Source organism: Molossus molossus, unplaced genomic scaffold (assembly GCF_014108415.1).
Source record: "Molossus molossus isolate mMolMol1 unplaced genomic scaffold, mMolMol1.p scaffold_m16_p_13, whole genome shotgun sequence".
NCBI classification, from domain to species: Eukaryota; Metazoa; Chordata; class Mammalia; order Chiroptera; family Molossidae; genus Molossus; species Molossus molossus.
This window is the reverse complement of record NW_023425348.1, coordinates 89,472,103-89,494,583: the sequence shown is the minus strand read 5'-3', so window position 1 is coordinate 89,494,583 and position 22,481 is coordinate 89,472,103. Positions and strand designations below refer to the sequence as shown.

At 47.1% G+C, this 22,481-nt stretch overlaps 1 pseudogene; it reads right to left on the bottom strand.

Moving 5' to 3' along the window:
* Positions 1-72: 72 nt before the first annotated feature.
* LOC118628740 lies at positions 73-19,140 on the bottom strand (annotated as a pseudogene).
* Positions 19,141-22,481: the final 3,341 nt, after the last annotated feature.

Below are 22,481 nucleotides of genomic sequence, written 5' to 3'. Positions count from 1 at the left end.
TAATATTTTATTGTCATTTATAATCAGATGGTAGTTGAGTATGTAGTCTCTATACTTGATCTTCTTTTTCTGTAAATAAAAAAAATTACAAGAACCAATGGCTGGTTGTGTTTTCAGAAAACATAATTAAACTAATTCATTGATGGTAGCTTCAAGTTTTTCCTTATTAGCTGCAGACAATTCACCCACCTTCTGTCCTTTTTTAAGAAGCTGGAAGGTTGGCACGCACACTCTGCAGCAACATCCTGACAGTCGTCACACCTTCAAGGAGCACCACGTTGGAATACCTTTCAGACCGGGAACGAAGGAAGGCTTGATCGTTCTGCAAGGCCCACACCACGTGGCGGAGAAGTCAACGCCTACAAGCTGATCTCCCGCCCGGTTCAAGGCCCCGGAGAGCAGACCTGCCGCGGACCTGCTTCACCACCGTGGCGGCCGAGGTCTGGCCAAGGACTAAGAGCCGACGGAAGTGGACGCAGAGAGCCAGAGGGAGCCTGCAGAGTGCGCAGCCCGCCTTCCCTTTATAGATGCGGGGAGCGCTGGGCGTAATATTTTCACAGAAAAATTAGCAAAGGTAAAAACAGAATTTCAGGACAAACTTCACATTCCTGATAAATGTATGGAAATCTATACAAATGCACTAGAAGTCAGAGACATACACAGTAAAAGGAACTATCAACCTTCATTTTCTAAAAGATCAAAAAAATTTTTAATGTTAAATCTCAGTTTTGGGGGGTGTGTAATAAGATGAAAACTCATGCATTGATAGTAGAAGCATAGAATAAAACATACTGTAGACAAACACAGTGTAGCATCATTATCAAGAGCTTTACAGCAACCTTTCATTGATTCAACTGGTTATTGAACATGCTAAGCTTCAAGTCATAGTGCTAGGCACTCGCAATTTCAAGTCAGTAAGTTTGGGGGGATTATTTCCATGAACCCTTCACACCAGAACTGTCTCGATTCCATGGGCATCGCAGTGTCAAAGAGTCAAGGTGGGGGAATGAGGGCTGCCACTGGTTATCAGTGCTCTGTTCAAAGAGATGGTCCACTGCATTGGACCTGCGTGTGCTCACACTGCGACTCTTTCCTCTGCGGCCACAGTGAAATACTGGGACCCAGGGTGTCCATTCTGATCACTAGCTCCCCATGCGGCCCCTCAGTGAGGGGGCTGCTGCTTCCCTGGGGTGCTACCAGGATCATGACTGAGTCTGTACTCTCCCAGTCCCCACAGACCCTACCCCACTTCCACCCCTTCCCAAACGCTCAGCTTCTTTCCACAAACCCCTTTCTCTCATTACCCCTTTCACAGACCTTCTGGTGACCTTATGGAATTTGGTTTTGGAATCCAAAGTCAGCCAGTCTCCCAGGCTTCCTCTGCTTTCGTCTGCAAAACGTCTTCCACAAGGTCCAGAAGCATAGAATGGATAGCCTGAGGGATGTGGGAAAGAGACAGGAGAAATTTCAGGAAGAGCATCTGTTATGAATGAATATCATTGGTTATACAGTCACATTCTTCCTCCTTTGCCCCATGAGGAGAAAGACCGGGCAGTGTCTGTTCTTGTTCATCACCCAGCGCACAGAACCTGGTATTCCGTGGCGGGGTGTCACACAGGTCCCTCTGCGATTTTTCTACTACCTACAGTGGTGCGGGGAATAAAAAAAAAGAAAGAGCTCCCCCTTTTACCCCTGAGTTGGCTTTAATGAAATGAGAGAGAGAGAAATGATTGGTAAGGTTGTAGAGAAACTGTAATCCTTGCACAATGCTGGTAGGAATATAAAATGGTGCAGCTACTTTGGAAAATACTTTGGCAGTTACTCAAAATGTTAAATATAGAATTCCCATACATCCCAGAAATTCTACTCCCAGTTCTATACCCAAAGTAATTGAAAACAGGGACTCAAACAGAATATTGAACACAAAAGTTCATAGTAGCACTATTCACAATAGCAAAAAAAAAAAAAAAAAAAAAAAAAAAGGAGAAACAACCCAAGTAGCCATCAACAGGTAAATGGATAAACTAAATGTGATATACACACAATGTGAGGTTATTCATCCATAAAAAAGAATGAAATTCTGATGTATGCTGCAACATTAATGAACCTTAAAAACATTATTCAAAGTGACAAAAGCCAGACACAAAAGGACAAATACCATATTATTCCACTTACATGAAATACCCGGAATAAGCAAACTCACAGAGTGAAGGTAGATAGCAGTTACCTGGGGTGGGGGATGGGGATGGGGGAATGGAGCGTTATTGCTTAATGGGTCCAGAGTCTCTGTTTGGAGTGATGAAAGAGTTTTGGAAATCAATAATGTCAGTGATTGTACAACATGTGAATGTAGTTCATGTCACTGAACTATACACTGAAAAACAGTCAGAACTGAAAAATTGTTATATATATATTTTACCAACCAATAAAAGCAAGGATTTTTGGTGAAGAGGCCTGGTGATTGACAGTGTAGAAATTCCACTGTGGTGAGAACGGTGGCCCGGGTTTCGTTTGGTTCTCCAGGGAGCAGACACAGTCTTCAGGTACCTGATTACTAGTTTTTTGGTCATCATTTGGCAACCGGATGATCAGTGATCTTTTTTTTTTTTTTCCCATTTACTGGTAGTTTACAACATTTTTCAAATAGATTTTTTATAAAAGAAAAAATAGAAGTCTGGAACTGAAGGTGACATTTCAAATCAAGGAGAACATCTTAGAAAGTCTGGCACATCCTCTGTCCTGATTGTTGTATCCGAGCTCCTTCCTGCACAGCAGTGGTCAGGGCCCCTTGGGAGGAAGCCTGGTCCACAGTCTCCTGAGGAAAGTGTCTCTAAAGGATTTTTCATGGCCACGGTATTTAAAGCGTGATTCTATTAATCATCTGAAAAGAGTTCCCTGAAAGTAGTCCCCGGTCCCCACATCAAGGTGGTGCATGAAAGAAACACAGCAAGTGCATCGGCTGAAAGGTGCTGTACAGGACAGCAAGGCATGACAGTCTCCCCCGAACGAGGTGTGCAACAGCGAGACAGAGAGACTTCAAGACAACAGCCAGAGTCTGCAAAACCTAATCCAAAACTGGATAGCCCATCATTTCTGCCGTGTTCTCTTTATCAGAAGCCAGTTCACAGGGCCAGCCCCCAGCCCCTAAGAGAGAAGGGACTTCCTAAGGGTGTGACCACTGGAGGTGAGATCGTGGAGGTCATTATCGGGGCTGCCTACTATAACATCCAAGTGGAGATGTTAATGAAGCCTGGAAATGTAGGTGTATAGTTAACCATTGAATCAATAGTTAATGTGGAACTGGATGAGATCCCCTAGGAGGTGAGTATAAAGAGAAAAAAGAAGAATCTTGGGGCCCTCCAATATTTCGAGAAGCTGGCATAGAGACATGAGAATGAGCTTACAAGAAAGGGGGAGAAACAAAAAACCCAGGACCTTGAAAAACAATTGAAGGAAATGTTGGTGAGAAGCAGGACTAAGTCAAGTACAATTAAAACCTTTGCTTCCTAGGAGCATTTGGAGAGTGGGGTGTCTTCACTACCTTTTTATATTTTCCTATGCCTAGTGATTCCTAGTTCTGTGCCCTGGGTGGCACTGATTTCTGGAGAGGGGTGCATGTTCAAGAATTAGAGCAGAACGTTTGTTACTCGTCTCGTCAAGGTTTGCTAGGGGCCTCGGTTCTCCAGGGCAGCCTTCCCCTAAGGGAAGCTTCTCGCAAGTTCAGTATACCGCCTCTTCCTCCACTAAACAAACCTGTGTTTGAATACTCACTCCATCCTTTGCAATATCGGAAGGGTTTAGAAGGAACCAAGGAATGCCCTGGACAGGTCAAAGCGAAAGTCCATTCGTCAGCATGGAGAGAGCTGGAGAGCATTTTGCTAAATGAAATAAGCCAGCCAGAGAAAGACAAGTACCATATGATTTCATTCATATGTGAAATCTAATGAGCAAAATTAACTAACAAAGTAGAAACAGATTCATAGATACAGAAAACAGACTGACAGCTGTCAGAGGAGAGGCGAGTTGAAGGACTGGGTGAAAAAGGTGAAAGGATTAAGCAAAGGGAAAAAACCTATAGACACAGACAACAGTATGATGATTACCAGAGGGAGAAGGGAATAGGGGGAGGAAGAGGGTAAAGGGGGGGAATAGTGAAGGAAGAAGACAAGACTTTGAATGGTGAACACACAATACAATATACAGATGATGTATTATAGAATGTAAATTTCAATACGTTTGGGGGGGATGGGAAGTGATAAACCAAAGAACGTCATGCATATATGCATAACCAATGGACACAGACAACAGTGCAGGGAACGCAGAGGGGGATGGGAGCAGGGAGGAGGGGATCAATGAAGGAGAAAAGAGGGAATATCTGTAATACAATAATAAAGATTAAAAATAAAATAAAAGAAACTGAAATAACTTTCACTGAACTCTTGTAATGTATCAGTTCTATTGAGGCATCTGAAGCATATTGTATCATTTAACCTGACATCGATTGTATCAGAGAGGTAGCACAAAGGGCAAAAGCTGAGACTCATAATTTAGTTAAGTTATTATTTAATTAAGTTGCTTTCCAAGGACCAGTTAGAAACTGGATTCGGACTCAGATATGTCTCACTGAAAGGCCCAGGCCCTTTTCTCTTTTCCCTCCTTGCATCTCTGCAAAGGCAAAGTAATTAACAGTCATTATAATTATAACAACAATAACTCATGAAAATATTTTATTTTAAAAAAATGTCAATACTTGAATCAGCTTTCTGAGGTGTAGACTGAGATCACAAGGTCTCACTTTTTCCATTTTTAATGACAATGGGTCCATTAGATCAGGATTAAGGTACACATGGTGTCGATAGTTCACAATACTGCATTATATATTTGAAAGTTGCTATGAGGGTAGAACTTTAATGTTCTCATCATAACAATAACACAATAGTAATTATGTGAGGTGAAGAATAAGTTAACTGACCTCGTTGTGGTAAACATTTCCCAATATATGTGTGCATTGAATCATCACATTGGGCATCTTAAACTTACACGTTATATGGCAATTATATGGCAATAAAGCTGGGAAAATGATATGTATGGAAATGATTATTAGAAGCATCTAGTTGATGGTTATTCATAAAATGGCAGGAAGGAATATTATTATTCTGGAGGGACACATGTGTGTTTTCTTAGTTACCAGTGTGTTGCATTATTGGTGGAAGTAGAAACTGGTACAGCCACTATGGTGAACAATATGTGGGTTCCTCAAAAATTAAAGACAGAATTACCGTATAATCCAGCAATCCCACTTCTGAGTATATATCCAAAGATAATGAAATCACTATATCTAAGAGACATCTGCACTCCCAAGTTTATTGCAACATTTTTCACAAATAGCCCAGACATGAAAACAACCAAAGTGTCCATTAATGGATGAATGGATAAAGAAAATTTAATGTATATAATTACATTTATATATAATATTCAACCATGAAATGGTTTCCCAGAAAGAAAACATTTAAAGCAAAAAAAAAAAACAAAAAACAAAAAAAAATTAAAGTAATAACGAGCTTTTTTCCCCTAATTTGAAGAAAACAATAGCTCACATATCCAAGAAGTTCAACAAAACTCAAGCAGAATAAACAAAAACAAAAACAAATTTATGCACGTAAGAGTCAAACTGTTCAGGGAGGGGTGTGAAGACAAAGAGAATATTAAATAAAAACAGAGGAAAAAATATTACAAAAATGAAAACAATACAAATGGTGGCTGATTTCTCATTAGAAACAATGCAAGCCAGAAGACAATTGGCTGAAAAGACATTGGCTGAAAGAAAGAAAAAAAAACTGTCAACCTAGATTTCTATATCTGTATTCTGCACAAGTATTCTTCAAAAATGAAGAAGAACCGAGGGTCAAGATGGCGGGTAGGTAACCGCGGTACCGTGTTCTCCCACAACCACATCAAAGTTACAACTAAACTACAGAACAACCACCATTCAAAACCCCCTAGAATCAAGCTGAAGGAAAGTCCTACAACTACGGAATTAAAGCAGCAGCCACATCCAGACTGGTAGGAGGGCGGAGGGGACAGGCTGGGCCCACACCCACGTGTGGCGGATAAAAATCAGGAGGCTCCCGCGGCTGGGAAGGTCCTTCCTGAGGACTGAGGGGTCCCCGTCCCACACCAGGCGCCCTGCTCAGGGTTCCAGTGCCAGGAAGAGAATCCCCATAACTTCTGCCTGGAAAAACCAGCGGGAACTGAGGCTCAGGGAAGCTGAAGGGGCTGGAGCCCCAGGCAGCTCCTTAAAGGGCCCGCGCACGGACTTATCGGACTCACTCCCTCTAAGCTTGGAGGGGAGGCAGCTCCAGGGGCACCAGAGACACACAGGGAAGAACTGAGCTGTTTGGCCCTGGAGCGAGGGCTGGAGAGGGGGCTTTCTCCTGGACAGACGTGCTGTCAGAGGCCTTTGTTCCTCTGGTGAGCCCTTCCCTGGGGCGGCAGACAGCCACCATATCTGGGACTCCAGCAACCTGGCTCACACTGTAGCCCCGCCCTGGTGGTTCCCTGAGGCCCCGCCCCTCCCCACCCAACTTTCAGGCCCACCCAAGCTTTGCCAGTTGCTTAACCATAGGATTGGCCTATCTTGGATCCTGCTTCAGGTTTTCCTAAATTCTTTCAAACAAGCAGCATCTGGTCTCAGCTAGCCCCATACCGCTCGTTAAGTAATACACAGAAACAAACACAGAGAGGCAGCCAAAATGAGGAGACAAAGAAACAGGTCCCAAATGAAAGAACAGAACAAAACCCCAAGAAAAGAACTAAGCGAAATGGAAATAAGCAACCTAACAGATGCTGAGTTCCAAATACTGCTTATAAGAATGCTCAATTAACTTAGTGAGAACCTCAGTGAACTTAGTGAGGGCCTCAAGAGCATAAAAAAGGACCAGTCAGAAATGATGGATGCACAGTCAGAAATGAAGGAGGCATTAACTGAAATAAAGAATAATTTACACAGATTCAATAGTAGAGTACGTAAATCCAAGAAGCAAACCATCAATTTGGAATCCAAGGAAGCAAAAAACGCCCAATCAGAACAGCAAAAAGAAAAAAGAATCCAAAATAATGAGGATAATGTAAGGAGCCTCTGGGACAACTTTAAGCGTGCCAACATTCGCATCTTGGGGGTGCCAGAAGGAGAAGAGCGGGAACAAGAAATTGAAAGCCTGTTTGAAACAATAATGGCAGAAAACTTCCCTAACTTGGTGAAGGAAACACACATACAAGTCCAGGAAGCACAGAGAGTCCCAAACAAGATGAACCCCAAGAGGCCCACACCAAGACACATCATCATCAAAATGCAAAAGGTTCAAGACAAAGAGAGAATCTTAAAAGCAGCAAGAGAAAGGTAGCTAGTTACCTACAAGGGAGTTCCCATAAGGCTGTCAGCTGATTTCTCAAAAGAAACTTTGCAGGCCAGAAGGGAGTGGCAAGAAATATTCAGAGTGATGAAAAGCAAGAACCTACAACCAAGATTACTCTATCCTGCAAAGCTGTCATTTAGAATCGATGGACATATAAAGACTTTTCCAGACAAGAAAAAATTAAAGGAGTTCATCACCACCAAACCGTTATTATATGATGAAGGGTCTTTTTGAAGAAAAAGATAAAATATATGAACAAACAAAATGGCAATGAATACATATCTATCAACAATGGAATCTACAAACAAAATGAACAGGTAGAACAGAAACATTCTCATAGATACAGAGAATATTTTGTTGGTTGTCAGATGGGAGGGGGATTTGGGGAATGGGTGAAAAAGGTGAAGGGATTAAGAAGTACAAATTCATTGCTAGACTGACAAACCTCAAAGGGAAAGCGGTTGGGGGTGGGAAGAAATAAACCAAAGAACTTATATGCATAACCAATGGACACAGACAATAGTGTGAGAAAAGGTGGGAGGGGAGCAGGAGTGGGGAAGAGGGCATCAATGGGGGGAAAATGTGGAACATCTGTAATACATTCTACATTCAGCAATAAAGAATTAAAAAATAAAATAAAATAAAATAAAAATAAATAAGAACCAAACTCAGAGACACCAATAATAGATTTGTGGTTGCCAGAGGCAGGGGTTAGGGGGTGGTTTAAGGGGTGAAGGTGGTCAAAATTACAAACTTCCAGTTATAAAATAATTAAGTCATGGTTTGTAATGTACAACATGGAGATTATAGTTAATAATACTGTATTATATATTTGAACATTACTAAGAGAGTAAATTTTAAAAGTTCTTATCACAGGCTCTGGCCAGGAAGCTCAGTTGGTTAGAGTATCATTCCAATATGCCAAGGTTGTGGGTATGATACCTGGTCATGGCACATACAAGAATCAACCAGTGAATGCATAAATAAATGGAACAACACATCTCTCCCTCTCTCTAAAAATCAATAAATAAAATGTTTTGTAAAACTTCCTATGTCAAGAAAAAAATTGTAACTATGTGTGATAATGGATTTTAACTAGACTTATTATTGTGATAATTTCACAATATATACAAATATTGAATCATTATTTTGTACACTTGAAACTAATGTTATGTTATATGTTAATTATATCTCAATTAAATAAATACTTTTTCAATGAAGGAGAAATAAAGATGCTTTCCAATTAATAAAAGCTACCTGACCCTGGTTAACTTAAAAGAGGGAAATGGTCATTTGTGGAGCATCGGTGCTTAGTCATATGCATTGTTTCTCTTCATTCCCATGCCAACCTTGTGAATTAGGTGTCATTACTTCCAGTGCACAGATTAGGAAACTGAGGCTCAGTGAGGTTAAGTGACTTGCCTAAGAGTGTATAGCTAGTCAATGGCAGATGGAGAAATAAAATATAGATCTTTCTGATTTAAAAAAAAAATGACAAAAGCTGAGATGAAACTGGTTGCCATCAAACATGCACTACAGAAATGTTAAAGAAATCCTTTGGGGTGAAGGGGAAAATGCTACACAGAAAGTCTAGAGAGTGACAGAAATGGTAAATACATGGGGGGGGGGGGGGTAGAAGTAGGTTTACAGTTGTTTGTATGGAAAATAATACAATAATTAATGAATAATAATACAAAAATAAACTGTTTCATATACTCACAACTATAAACCTACTATTGCCCCACCCTGTATGTAAATGAAAGCAAAAGATGTTTTTCTCATTTACTAATGTATTTGAAAAGCAACTGACTTTTGCCCTGGCCGGTTTGGCTCAGCAGTTAGAGCGTCGGCCTGCCGTCCAGAGAGACCCGGGTTCGGTTCCCGCTAAGGGCACGTACTTCGGTTGCAGTTTGTCCCCGGCCCTGGTTGGTCGTGCGGGTGGCAGCCACTCGATGTGTCCCTTCACATCGATGTTTCTCTCTCTCTGTCCCTTCCTCTCTCTCCCTCCCACTCTATCTGTACAAAAAATGGAAAAATGTCCTCGGGTGAGGATAAAAAAAAAAGAAAAGAAAAGCAACTGACTTTTAAAGCAAAAACAATAATGTTCATTATAGCATTTATTATATATATAAATGTAAAATAAATAACAGTGACAGCAGAAATACAGATAAAGATAAATGACAATATTTTGGTGAAAGTTTCATACATTCTACATGAAGTAATTCAAGGTGAACTATTATAAATTAAGAATGCAAACTGTAATCTCTAGAGCAACAACTATTCTTTTTAAAGGGAATAGTTAATATAAGCATAACCCACAGACACAGACAACAGTGTGGGAGAGGCCAGAGGGAAAGGGGGTGCGGCTGAGTGGAGGTGGCCAGGGAGAGGGGGGAACGGAGTTATCTGTAATGGTGTCACAATAAAAAGAAGTTAAAAAGATAAAAGTGAATAGTAGTTGAAAAATCAACACAATAGATAAAATACTCAGAAATATTTGATTAATCCAAATTCAGGCCGTGAAAGGAGTTAAAAAAAAAAAAAAAGAACAAACAGGATGATGAGAACAAGATGGTGGTAAATCCAAATTAAAAATTACATTAAATGCAAATGGACTAAACAATCCCATTAAAAGGCAGATTGTCAGACTGAATAAACTCAAAATGTTTAAAAGAAGATACACATTAACTATAATGACACAAATAATTTAAAAGTCAAAGAATTTTTAAAAATACACCATGTGTACACTAAACAGAAACACTCTGACTTTCTCGTGATAATATCAGACAACACAGACATCAAGAAAAGGAATATTACCAAAAATAAAGAGAGAGAGAGAGATTATGATAATGATGAAAGGGTCAAGTCACCAAGAAAAAATAATAACTCTAAATATATATGCACCTAACCTCAAATATATATGACAGGAAGAAAGATTTATATACAGTTCTCATTTCAGACCAGGGGTTCCATCTTTATCAATATATTCTCTTGTTTTCGTAACAAAATCCCAGTTTAAGGAACTAAGTGACTAGAGTAGCTGGATCCCGCCTGACACTGAGCTGATTCTCCATCCACGAGTGACCAAAGCCAGGGAAGAGGCCTTCTTCCAGGATCAGCTCCTCTGCTGTGGAAGCTGCCCGTTGAGCTACATGGTCTCTGGCCCGGGGTGCCGTGAGATGCGCCAGCTCGCTCCACCTGTGGAGGGACTCCCAGCACCTTTAGAGGTGCCTTGGAATAAGCCCCCCCAGGAATCCCAAGGACATCCCCTCCTCCCAGCCCCAGTCAACAGCTCGGTATTTTGTGACAAGAACACTTGCTGAAGGAAATACTACTCCAGTTTTGAGGCCCTTGTCCCACACCTGAGGACAAAAAGGGTCCAGGTGGAATGAATGCCACATGTAGCAGCCCCATTAAACACCTCCTGTGGCCACACAACAGCCCTCCACCCGTGGCTGACTGGAGTTCTTGTGAAATTGCCCTTCAATGTGCTCCATTGTCTTCCCCAGCTCCCCAGAGAGATTCAGCTCCAGTTGCCCACAGGGCTATTTGGCTTGATGACACTTTATTCAGGTGACAAGTTTGCAAACAGAGAAAACAGCCTCCAGTGGAAACTGAAAATGTGCTCCATTAAGACGAAGGGGATGCTGCCTTTTATAGAAAAAGTTTCTGCCTAGGTTCCCGATTGGTCCAGTTTTATGCAGATGAGGCACCCAAATTTGTACAGTTCTGATTGGCTCAAATTGTGCAGTCCCGATTGGTCAGAATTATGTGTTCTGATTAGTTGTTATAGAACAGTACTGATATAAATGCCAAAGAGGATATTATGGTGCAGCCCTGATTGGATGGGGCAGGTGTTCAGTCCGTTGGTGGGAAGATGAAACCAGAAACTCCTTCCAATGGTTGATTCACAGGAGCCGTCAGGGTGTTGACGCACAGTGCAGAGAGGTTGACAAATCAGCCCGTGGCTTTATCCTGAAACGCAGAATGCATGAGAGGCCTCTGTGAGCAGTGGCCACCACACTCTGCTTATTTGGGCCCAGTTAACTGCAAGGAGTCCTTCTTGGCAGATACGTTTCTTCTCAGGGTTCACACCCCCTTCCAGCGAAGGCAGCACTCTGGCCTCGGCTTCCATCATCACATCTTCTCTGACTCACCGCCTCCCTGTTAAACAATGCTTGTGATTATCTGGGGCCCACCCAGATCACCCAGGATAATCTCCCCATCTCAAGCTTGGCAAAATTACTTTTGCCATGTAAAGTAACACATTCACAGATTTCGGGGATTAGGATGTGGACACCACTGGGGGGACATTCATTATTCTCTCCGCCACAATTACCAATGTCTGTATCCTAGTCTGGATTTCCCCATAAGCATATTGATCCTGAGACAAAGGTTTATGTAGGAGGCAATTCTGGGACACGTAGTAGGGCAGTGGGAACGTGGGACAGGAACTGGTACACAAGGAATCACCCATGTACCCACCATCCCTGTCCAGTTACACCTGCCCTCCAGAGCTGGTCCCTTTGAACACATCGGACGACCCTCTCCCTTGGATGGGTCCAGCCCTCACTTGCCTGTGTCTGCAGGGTCCACCACATTGCACAATCAGGGGGCACTTCTTTGTGGAAGGTGCTCACTCCCTGGAACATGACACAGAAAACAGCAGAAATGACATCCTGGAGGGCCTGCTTCCCCAGGGAGCGTCTGACCCAGCGATGCCCTGACGCTGCCATTTTGTTTCAAGCACATTCTGACACAGCGTGCAAGGCATGCCACTAAACAGTCAACGTCTTTACTACCAAGTAATGTGGGAAACAGACACCTTGATGCCAAACCCACGACCCTCCCCATCCCAACCCTGACGCAGGTGGGGATCCAGGCATGAAGTGGGGATGAGGGATGCCCGCTGGTGTCCATGAAATGTTAGATGATAGCTCCTGTTTTTGTCCAGTCGCTTGATCAAGCCCTCAGTCGCCTTATTTTTCTTTTCCCCCAGATACTTACTGTCAGTCTGGCTTCTTCGGAGCAGGGAGAGCAGCAGCAGTCCCGCCGCTGTCCCCTCTCGCGGCCACAAGGCGTCGCTGTCGCGCCATCCCGGCGTGGATCCGGATGCCCGCGGGCTGCTGGGCCCGAACCCCACCGAGGGTGAGCAGACCCTGTGAACCCTCAAAATGGGCCCTCTTTCCCTGGGCGGTGAGCCCCTCACCCCCTTCTTCTGGAGGCTGCCTCCAGGTGGCTGGCCCAAGGAGGCCACGGTGGTCCAGGGGACGCAGGCCCCCTGGGAGACGGGCCAACTCTTTCTCGGGAAAGGATGCTCACAAAAAACTCCCGAGTGCGCCCAGGGCCCTGCTGGGAAAACAAATCAGACACAAAACCTCCTGCCAACCCAGAAAGCCTCTCCGCAAAAGCAGGAGGAAAAGACAAGCTTTATTGCGAACAAGTTCGGCCAGCAGGCTGCAGGCTGCGGAGGAGGCAGGAGCGCGCAGCGGCCGTCACCAGGCCGCCGGCCGCCCGTCACACGCTGCTGTCTGGGGGTCGCTGGTCCTCCAGCAGGACGGCGGCCGGCTCCAGGGCCACGCTCCGGCCGGCCACCTGTGTTTGCCTGTCTGCGGAGGACAACTGCCTCCATCTGACAGCAGGCAGGCCTGCAGCCCGAGCCCGGCACCAGCCACCGAGAGCGGGAGACGGGGCGCTGGCCCCGAACGTCCGTTTCAGAGCCGGCTTCCAGGTTCCTGAGCAAACGTTTCTGCGCTGGAAACCAGCAGGAGGCCGCCTTAGCTTTTGAAAAAAATTTCCGTGCACTTCAAAGAGGCAGAACGTACAGTTCTGAGGTTTCTAAACGGAATGCTCTAAGCAAAGGGAGGGAGAAGGCTCTTCCCTTTTTTTAACGAGAGAATTGGACTTTTGTCTTATTTTTTAATTTGTATTTGCCTTTACATACCGAAGCAAACACTTGTTACCCCTGACCCCTCAAATTCATACTTTGCCCGCCCCAACACGGGCCCTGTGAGCTAGCCACCACACGCATGCAAGGGTAACACATGTGGACACACAGGCACACACATGCACATACAGGCACACGAGTGCACAAATACCATGCACACCTGCTCTCGTCTGCTCTCAGCTTAACCTCTGCTTTCTCGACCATTTTCCTTTCCAAGTTGAGCTGACTCAACCCAGCAAAGGTCAGGGCTGTGTCTGGCTGGTTCTGCAGGGGTGGGGGAAGCAGGGGTGAGGCAGAGCCTGGGGCAGGACCAGGGGTCTGGGCCCACCTGGCTTCTCTGCTGTGAGCTCTTGATTCATGTGTCCAGCCCCTGCCCTACCAGAGCCCTGGACACTGTCTGGCTTCACCCTCAACTGATAAACCATAATAGTAACAGTCCCCTGGTCCAAGCTGGCTTCTGTAGAGTCTGTAACAAGTAAATAGAGGGGGAGGGGCCTGTCCTGTCCTCGGGGCTCTCTGCTATGGCCCCAGAGCCAGAGGCACAGTGGCTTCTGCTGGACTTACTGTGAGGAAACAAAAGCAAGCCCTCTGCCCTTAGCCCATCACCAGTCTATATGAAAGAGGCTGAGAAATTAAGTGGCTTCCCAGTGAGGATTTCTTCCTAGAGCATATTCAGCCCAGGAGGAAGAGGGGTGGGTATTCACACACTCAAAAAAGTCATTCCTCAAGCCCAGGGATGGGGACTCAGAAACACGCTGGCACCTGGTCCCCACCCCCACCACCCTGCCCCGAGCGCTGGCTCAGCTGCTGACACTCGGGGCAACCCAGTGTGTAGGGAACGGTGCGGCAGGGTTCCTGGAGGGGCGCCCCTGCCAGCACACCCCCATGCATGAGCACAGCAGAGGCCGGGAGCCCTACCCGTTCCCTTTCATCCCTCCCCCCCTCTGACCCCGGAGGGGGCAGAAAGCAGCTGCTAGCAGTGGGAGAGGACACACACCTGCTGCCGCCCCCCCTGCAGAAGACCAGGTCAGCTCAAATAGGACAAGCTTACATTGGATGGACGGTAAATATTTTTTTATTCAGATAGGACCAGGCTTACTTTTCAACTTGGCAAAAACAGTTGTTTTTTTCTGGCCAACTTTTTATAAGAATTTTCAAACACACAGACAAGTTGAAAGAATAGTACAATAAACACCCATATACTCACCGCGCAGGTTCAATATCTGTTGACGTTGTGTTCTGTGTGTGTGTGTGTGTGTGTGTGTGTGTGTGCACGGTTGGGCTGAACCATCTGAAAGCAAGCTTCAGGCATCATGACACTTCAGTCCTAAATCCTTCAGTGTACTCTCCTAAAACAATCAGGCTTTTTCATGCCTAAAGTTGAAATCGATCTATTACCTGAAAGAAATCAGTAAGGCTATCCTTAACTGACATATTCAAGAAAGGGGAAGAGAGGAGACGGAGCGTGTTAGGATGATGCTGGGAGAAAAATTAAACTATGTACTGCTCGCATCCAGCCAGTTGAGTCAACCAGTTACATAAAGAAGATAAAACCTAATGAACTTAACAGTCTGAGGAATACGGTAGACCCAGAAACATGGAAGTAGGGCACAGACTGACATCCCTCAGAAGAGGGGGTGGGGGAGTGGGAAGAGATAAACCACAGAACTTATATGCATGTATGCATGGCCAATGGACATGGACAACAAAGCTGGGGAGAGGGCAGGGGTGGGGTGGGGAGGGGGGTGCCAATGGGGTAAAAAAGGAGAAACATCTGTAACAAAAAAATAAATTAATTAATTTTTAAAAAAAGAAGAAGAAGATAAAACCATTTCCGATAAAGAAGGCAGCTGTGAAGAAAGAAAATAAAACAGATGGAGGTGATAAAAGTAGACCAGGAAGCAAGGCAACACTGGAGTGGGTGGTAAGGAGTGGAGTCCTCTGGGGGAAAAAAAAGTGACATTTGAGCTGAGACCTGAACAAAAAGAAGTCAGCAATACAAGACAATCAAGAATACCCTGTCCAAGGAAGAATAACCAGCAGCCAAAAGCCTGGAGGCAGACAGGAGAGCAGCGGTAGCTTGGGGAGAAGAAGGGACAGAAAGTACCCAAGGAGAACAGGCCGTCCTGGCCAGGTCTTGTTAGCCAAGGGGAGGAGTTTGGGGAGAATGCTAAGCAGGAGAGTAACTTGATCAGAGTTTTAGATACTCTGGCTGCTTAATTGAAAAAGACTTGGCCAGGAAGGGCCCGAGTGAAGCCCAGAAACCATGGAGGAGGCTGGGTGCCATCCTGCAGCGAGGGAGGATGGTGGCTTGGACCAGGGTGGTGGTAATTATTGCTCCCCACTTTACAGATGAAGAAACTGAGGCTCAGAGAAGTTAAGTGACCTAAGGTCATGCAGAGTTTAAGATGCAGGTCCAGAATTGGGGGGAGGGGTGTATATATTTTTATTGTGGTAAAATATGCATAACATATAATTTAATATTTTAACCATTTTAAGTGTACAATTCAGTGGTATTAAGTTCATTCACAAACAGAAACTTTGTACTCGTTGAGCATTCCTCCCCCCAGCCTCCCATAGCCTCTAGTCTACTTTCTCTATATGAATTCTCCTATTCTAGATACTGTACCTCTTGTAAATGCAACCATGCAATATTTGTTGTTTTGTGTCTGGCTTATTTCACTTAGAAGAATGTTTTTGACACTCATCCATGTTGTAGCATGTACCAGAATTTCACTTCTTTTGGAGGCTGAATAATATTCTAATGTGTGTGTCTCACACTGTGTTTATCCAGTCATGTATCAATGGAGGTCCAGAATTTTTACCAAGCTCTCTGATTCCAACCCAATTCTGGTAGGCTCTACTCCACGACCTTCCACAGAACTCAGTGCAGTGCCCCGCTGTGGCCACCAGAGGGCACCCAGGGAACCCCAGGCAGAAAGGCCGCAGGCACAGGACGGTTTGTGGAAGGAAGAGGAACCTGGAGCTTTGCCTTTTGCACACACAATCTACACCCAAAACTCGCAGATGAGAGGGAAGCTGGCTGTGGAGAGAGCAACCAGATTATAGGGTCAGCCCCAAATGGAAAAAAGTGGGGAGGTCAGGGTGGGAGAGGCCCCCCTGTAATCCTGGCCCAACCCCCACAAATAGACACCTGCCACCTCCAGCCTCCCCTCCCGCTGCCCTCCAGTGTAAAAAACCTGGTACTGGGGAGCTCAGTGGGGCAGGCACAGGGACTGAGTCCAGGGAGGCTCGGGCTCCCCTTCCTGACCTTCTCCAGCAGCCGAATGACCTCTAGGCTGTGGCTTGCCATTTTATAGATGAGAAAACTGAGGCTTGAAACTGTTTACTGACTGTCCAGAGCAAGTGGAAGAAGCAAGATCTGAATGCCACCAAGTGGTCCTTGGGAATGTCTCTTCTCCAGGCTGTCTTCAACCATACCTCAAGACCTGTAGTCTTTTTTTTTTTTTTTTTTTTTTAAATATGTTTTTGTTGATTTGAGAGAGAGGAAGGGAGAGGGGAAGAGAGAGAGAAACATCGATGAGAGAGAAAGAGCAATCACCTGCCTTCTGCATGCCCCCTACTAGGGATCAAGCCAGCAACCTGGGTATGTGCCCTGACTGGGAATTGAACCAGCAACCCTGGGTGCATGGGACATTATTCAACCAACTAAGCCACACTGGCCAGGGCAGGACATGTGGCCTTTAGGCCTCATATCCCACTTCATCCTGTTGGCTGGCCTCTCCACAGGGGCAATGCAGAATGGTGTGTGGCTCTTGAGGCTGGTCGGACCACCATGGCCTTCCTATTCTGAGCACTGGGCCTCTAATAATGCCACCCCAGTTTGTCCTGGCTGATTCTGGCAGTCACCTTATGTCAACCAAAATTTCTCCCAGCTTAAATACCTCGACTTTTCTCGCATATGCTGTTTGTTGCTAAGCCATTTCTCCCCCCGCTGCATCCATGTGCAGCTGGGTCTTTGGATCCGAGTCCAGGAACTGACATTTATCCCTGTCAAATTTCATCATGTTCATTCATCTGGCAAACATTTGTTTGGTGCCCACGCTATACCAGGCACTGGGGATACAGCACTGAAAGACAAGTCCCCTGTCCTTAAGTAGCTCACATTGTCATTAATCACAGCAGAGGCCACCAGTTACGGGGGGCCTGCTATGTGCCAGGCACGGTGATGGGTGCCGCCTGGAGGTTGTCTCATTAACCCTCGTGGCATTGCAGTGTGGGTGGCATTGCCCCATTTTACAAATTGAAAAACCAAGGTTCAAAAAGTTGCTGTGATTCTTCTGAAGTCACATACCTAGGAAATGGCAGGCTCAGCATTGGACCCTCCTGTTACTTTGGATTCTGATTCTGTCCTCCTACAGAGATGCTCTGCATCCCAGCTCGAGGTCCTTTGCAAACATGATCAACTTTCATCAACAGTACTGATGAAACTAAGCCAAGCTCAGAGCCCTGCGGGGGGCCACCAATGCCCCCCACCCCGGACGGACAGCCGTCTCTGCTTCTGCACCCTGTGGGTTCTGTGGATACAAATGCTCCTGACTGGAGACCACCTGCCTGTTCTCCCACCCCCACCCCTAGGCTCACTCTCCTGTCCAAGCAGCTGTGTATCTGGTTGCTGGCACCTTTGCCATCAAAGTGGTCCGCACAGCCAAGTTCTCTACATGCACGCGCCCTTGCCTGCATCATGACAAACATTCATCGGCCCATGTCCCTCCCCAGGAAGGAGACCTGAAGGCCAAGGACCAGGAGAGGGCAGGTGAACTGAGATTCCTCAGGCTGTGAGCATCTCCCTCCCCCGCCCCGAATCTGTGGCTTCTTCTTCCTGCACCGTCTGCTCCCAGAGGCTCAGCCCATCTTTTTCACTCCGCTCTTCTGCCAAGTGGAGGGAGCCCAACTGCAAAGCAGGCCTGCGCGAGGCCGTGGGCAGGGAACAAGGCAAGCAGAATGCACGCACTGCTCAGTGGGGGAGGGGGGCTGCGAGATGGACTCCCAGCTCCCAGCCAGGACCCAGGGACACCATACCCCATGACAGGGCTTGGGCTTACCACCTCAGAGGGCGACATGCACCTGCCCTCCTCACAGTTCATAAGGTTAGGACCATTATCATGGTGCCCGTTTTGCAAGTGAGGAAACAGGTCCAGCAGCAGCGACTGTGACATTCGGAGCAGGGGTGATAGACAATGAGCAAGGCCACAGTGTCAGACAGTGACAAGCGCTGCGAAGGACACAAAGCTGGGTAGAGAAGGCCTTACTAGAGTGGAGGGGGATGGAGCCACCCTGACTCGCCTGATCCCGGAAGACTTCTCTGAGGAGGTGACATCTGAGGACCGGAGAAGGAGCTGGCCTTAGGAATAGTGAACGTAAAGATGCCAAAAGAGAAAGAGCTCAACATGGTCCAAATCTGTCCACCCCACCATGGATGGAGGCAGAGGGAACCACGTGGCTGACGTGACTCAATGGGGAAGCACCTGGGACCGTGTCCTAAGAGCGCCTGACACGTGGACCCAGCTCCATGAATGCGCCCCTTCCACTCTCCCTTGAAGGTGGGTGAACCCCCCAAGCAATGCTCTGTGTCTTCATCTCCTCCCATCCTCAACACCTTCTGCGCAAGGCCCAGCCCACAGCAGGTGCTGGGTAAAGGTTTGCCGGGTGAACAAACTCCTGAAGTCCCTGCTCACCAGTCCTGAGGTCCAGCAAGGAGGCAGGGCGGGATCGAGCCCAAGCAGTCCTGCCTTCGTCTACAAGGAAACGCTTCATGGCGTTCGCGGCTCCCAGAGCAGGGAGAAGCAGAAAAGACAAAGGGATTCCAGAAGGTGGGAGGAGGGGTCGCCTACACAACTAGGAAATTTTACAGAGTCCAGATTTCACGCTATTTTTAAAATATCTGAAGATCTGGCAACCCCGAGCCTGCATATCCCCATGGCAACACCAGCTGGTGCTGAGCTGCCGCTGCCCCCTGCAGACTGGACATGCGCCCCGCGTTGCTCCGCCGACCGGACCACTCTCTGTTGCCCACACCTAGCGCACCCCACTCTTTCACATCACCTGCCCCGTGAACATTTGAGTCGGCGAACCCTGGTCTAAGACATTTGATGAGCAGAAAGCCATGCCGGGGACATGAGGACAGTGGCATCTGTCCCATCAGCCTGCAGCGAGGAGAGTCAGACTGCACTGCTGACGGTTGTCCAGTGTGCGGGGTCCCCATCACGGAAATGCGTTGGCTGCGCTGACTCAGGTGGTGGGTGGACACCAACAAAGAGATCCAGTTCCTGATGTGCACCAGCAGGGGGCGACTCTCCCTACCAGCCCTTCAGAGCTGCGTGGGAGCGTCATTCCGGGGGCTGCGGGGCCCCAGTTGCTAGAGCGCAGTCCCTCAGTCGTCCTGGGTCCCAGAACGGTCCTTGTGTTCCTTTTCCACTTGGTCTGACACCTGAGGTCAACCTATCCGGCAACATGATGGGTTCGGCGGTGATTGGCTGGGCCTGGACATACTCCCCGCGCCCAAGGGCAGCCTCAAGAGCCCACCCATCCTCCTCAAAGCTTTTCTAGCCTCTGACCCAGGAGCCGGACGGACCCCTCCTGTCCTCCCTCCTCCCAGCAGCCGTCTCTTCCTTTTCTTCTGGGACAGCTCAGCCTTCCTGAGGCCTGTTCCCTCAGGGTTGACCCTCAAATTACGTACTTTGTGCTTGACACTGTGTTCAAAGCTTTATATACTGTATTCAGAATTTCAGCACCCTGCCCTGGCTCGGGGGCTCTGTTGTTGGAGTCTTGTCCAGAACCGCGTGGGTCTCTCCTGCGGCACTGAGGTCAGTCTCCTTTGTGCTGTAACTGTCTGTGGGCTGCTGTCTACTCTGATGAGACCAAAGGTAGGGCGGGCACCATAGCTCTGAGCGTGGGTCCTCGTACATACGAGGCGTGAGATTCATTGGATGAATGGATGGATGGATGGATGGATGGATGGATGGACGGACGGACAGATGAGTGGGTAGGAGGGTGAATGGCCCACAGAAAGTTCAGTGTGGTCCCTGTAATTGGCCAGAACATTCAGACCCCCCACTGCTCCTAGGGAATAAGATGTCCCGGCTTCATTTGTCACAGCCCCTCGGTGAATTTAAGGTTTAGAAAGATGGCACCGTGTGCAGGTGCAAAGGAAGCCGGGGGTCAGATCTGTGTTCCTTCCCTCACTGGACTCCAGTCTCTTTGTATGTAAAATGGGGATATTGGACTGAATGACTCCTTGGGCCCTTCAGCTCAAAACACATATCTGTGCTGGGACCTAGACGAGAAATGACTGAACCCAGTTCAGCTTAAAGAAAACTCTGGAAGAGTTTAGACAAAAGGGAAAGGAAGAAAGAAAGGAAGGTGGCAGAAGAAAAGGAGGGAGGGAGAGAGAAAAAATCCATTGCCAAAGAACTTATATGAATACATGCTTAATCAGTGGACACAGAAATCGTGTGGTGAAGGCAGGGGGCGCGGCAGGAGCCCGAGGAGAGGGTCGGTGGGGGGGAAGGGGGAGGGATATATGTAATACTTTCAATGATAAAGATAAATCTAAAAAATGCATTTAGCACATAAGATTTCCCAAATGCATCATTTCTTGAGAAAGTTAATTTCACCATACTGAGTTTGAGCTCGCAGCATGGAGGAGGTGATGGATCCTCTAATATCATGGAGATGCCGCAGCAGGGAGGGCCTGGGGAGGAACACAACAAAGGGAAGAGGAGCTGGGGGTCTTCGGGGCCACGTTCTCTGCACCCCTCCCCCACTTTAGCCAGACCACCTCCTCTGATAACTGTTTTATATGTTGATCTTATGAACCCAATATATTGTTTGAATATAAGATTTCTGGTGGGTTTTTTCTTTAAGTTCCTTAACTAATGAAGAGAAACAAGAGACCCAGAGGAGGTGATTTGCCCAAGGTCATACAACAGGTGCATGGACACTGTCCCCATGGGCCAGGTTGACAGAATGACTCAGTTCAGACATCATGAGTCCAAGCACCTCCATGGGGGTGGGGGGCTGCCCCTAAGTTGGGGGTTTGGACATCTGTCTGGCTCACGTCCGCAGCCTCAGTGGGAAGCGACCAGGTTCTTTCAAACCACATTCCTCTAGCACAGGGACAGACGGACGACCTAGGCCCAGTTAGGAAGCAGAAAACCTCACAGAGGGTGAACGCCCGGACGGGGGGCTCAGGGCAATGGCCCAGCTTCCTGCCAGCCTCACAGTCGAAAACCTTCCTAAAACAACCCCGTGGCTGCCTCAAGTATAATTTAATCTTCCTGTGATGATTCCGGATCTCACCCTGCCTAGGGCCATTCTGAGAACATCAATCACTGCTGGGTGCAGGTAGGGAGCCAGAGAAGGGGCTGGACCTGGGTGACCAGCTGACCCTGCCCAGGGATGGGGTGAGGGGAAGTGGGAGGAGGCTTTGGCGGGGAGGAACCCAGCTGGAACCCCAAGAGCTGAATGCTGTCTGGGTGGAGAAGAGGACCAAGGACCAGGAGAAGGAGAAGCCCCTCCCTAACCAAGAAGGGAGTCCGTAGGTGGGCCCTCCCTCACCCCAGAGCAGGTGCGTGGGGCAGCTCCCAGGGGTTGCTGGGGGTAGAAGCCAGAGGTGAGCCAGTGTCAGGCAGGGCTGTTGAAGGCCAGGCCGGGTGACCGCTGAGGGGGAGACAGGGCAGGGCCCCCAGACTGTGTAGAGAATGTTGAGTTCACCGCACAGGAGTGAGCGGAGGGCTGCCCTGCAGCCACTCTGTCCCTCCCTGGCTGGGGGACTGCGGGCCACTCACTGAACCTCTCTGTGCCTCATTCCTAATTTATCATGGTAGACTAGTAACGGGGCTGCCGTGAGGTCCAACGAGCCTCATGTTTGTTGCTGGAGCACGGGGCTCAGACCGCAGTCTGTGACATGGGAAGGGCTGGAAGAACATACATCGGAACACTCCCCGAGCTAGCTCTGAGTGAGACTGGAGTTTTGTTTCCTGTTTTTTGGTTTAGCTTGTTTGTGTTTCCCATAGTTTATGCATGAAGCATGTTATTATATAATTAAAATAACATTCAGAGGGGGGAAAGCAAAACAACAGAGTCTGAGATTTATT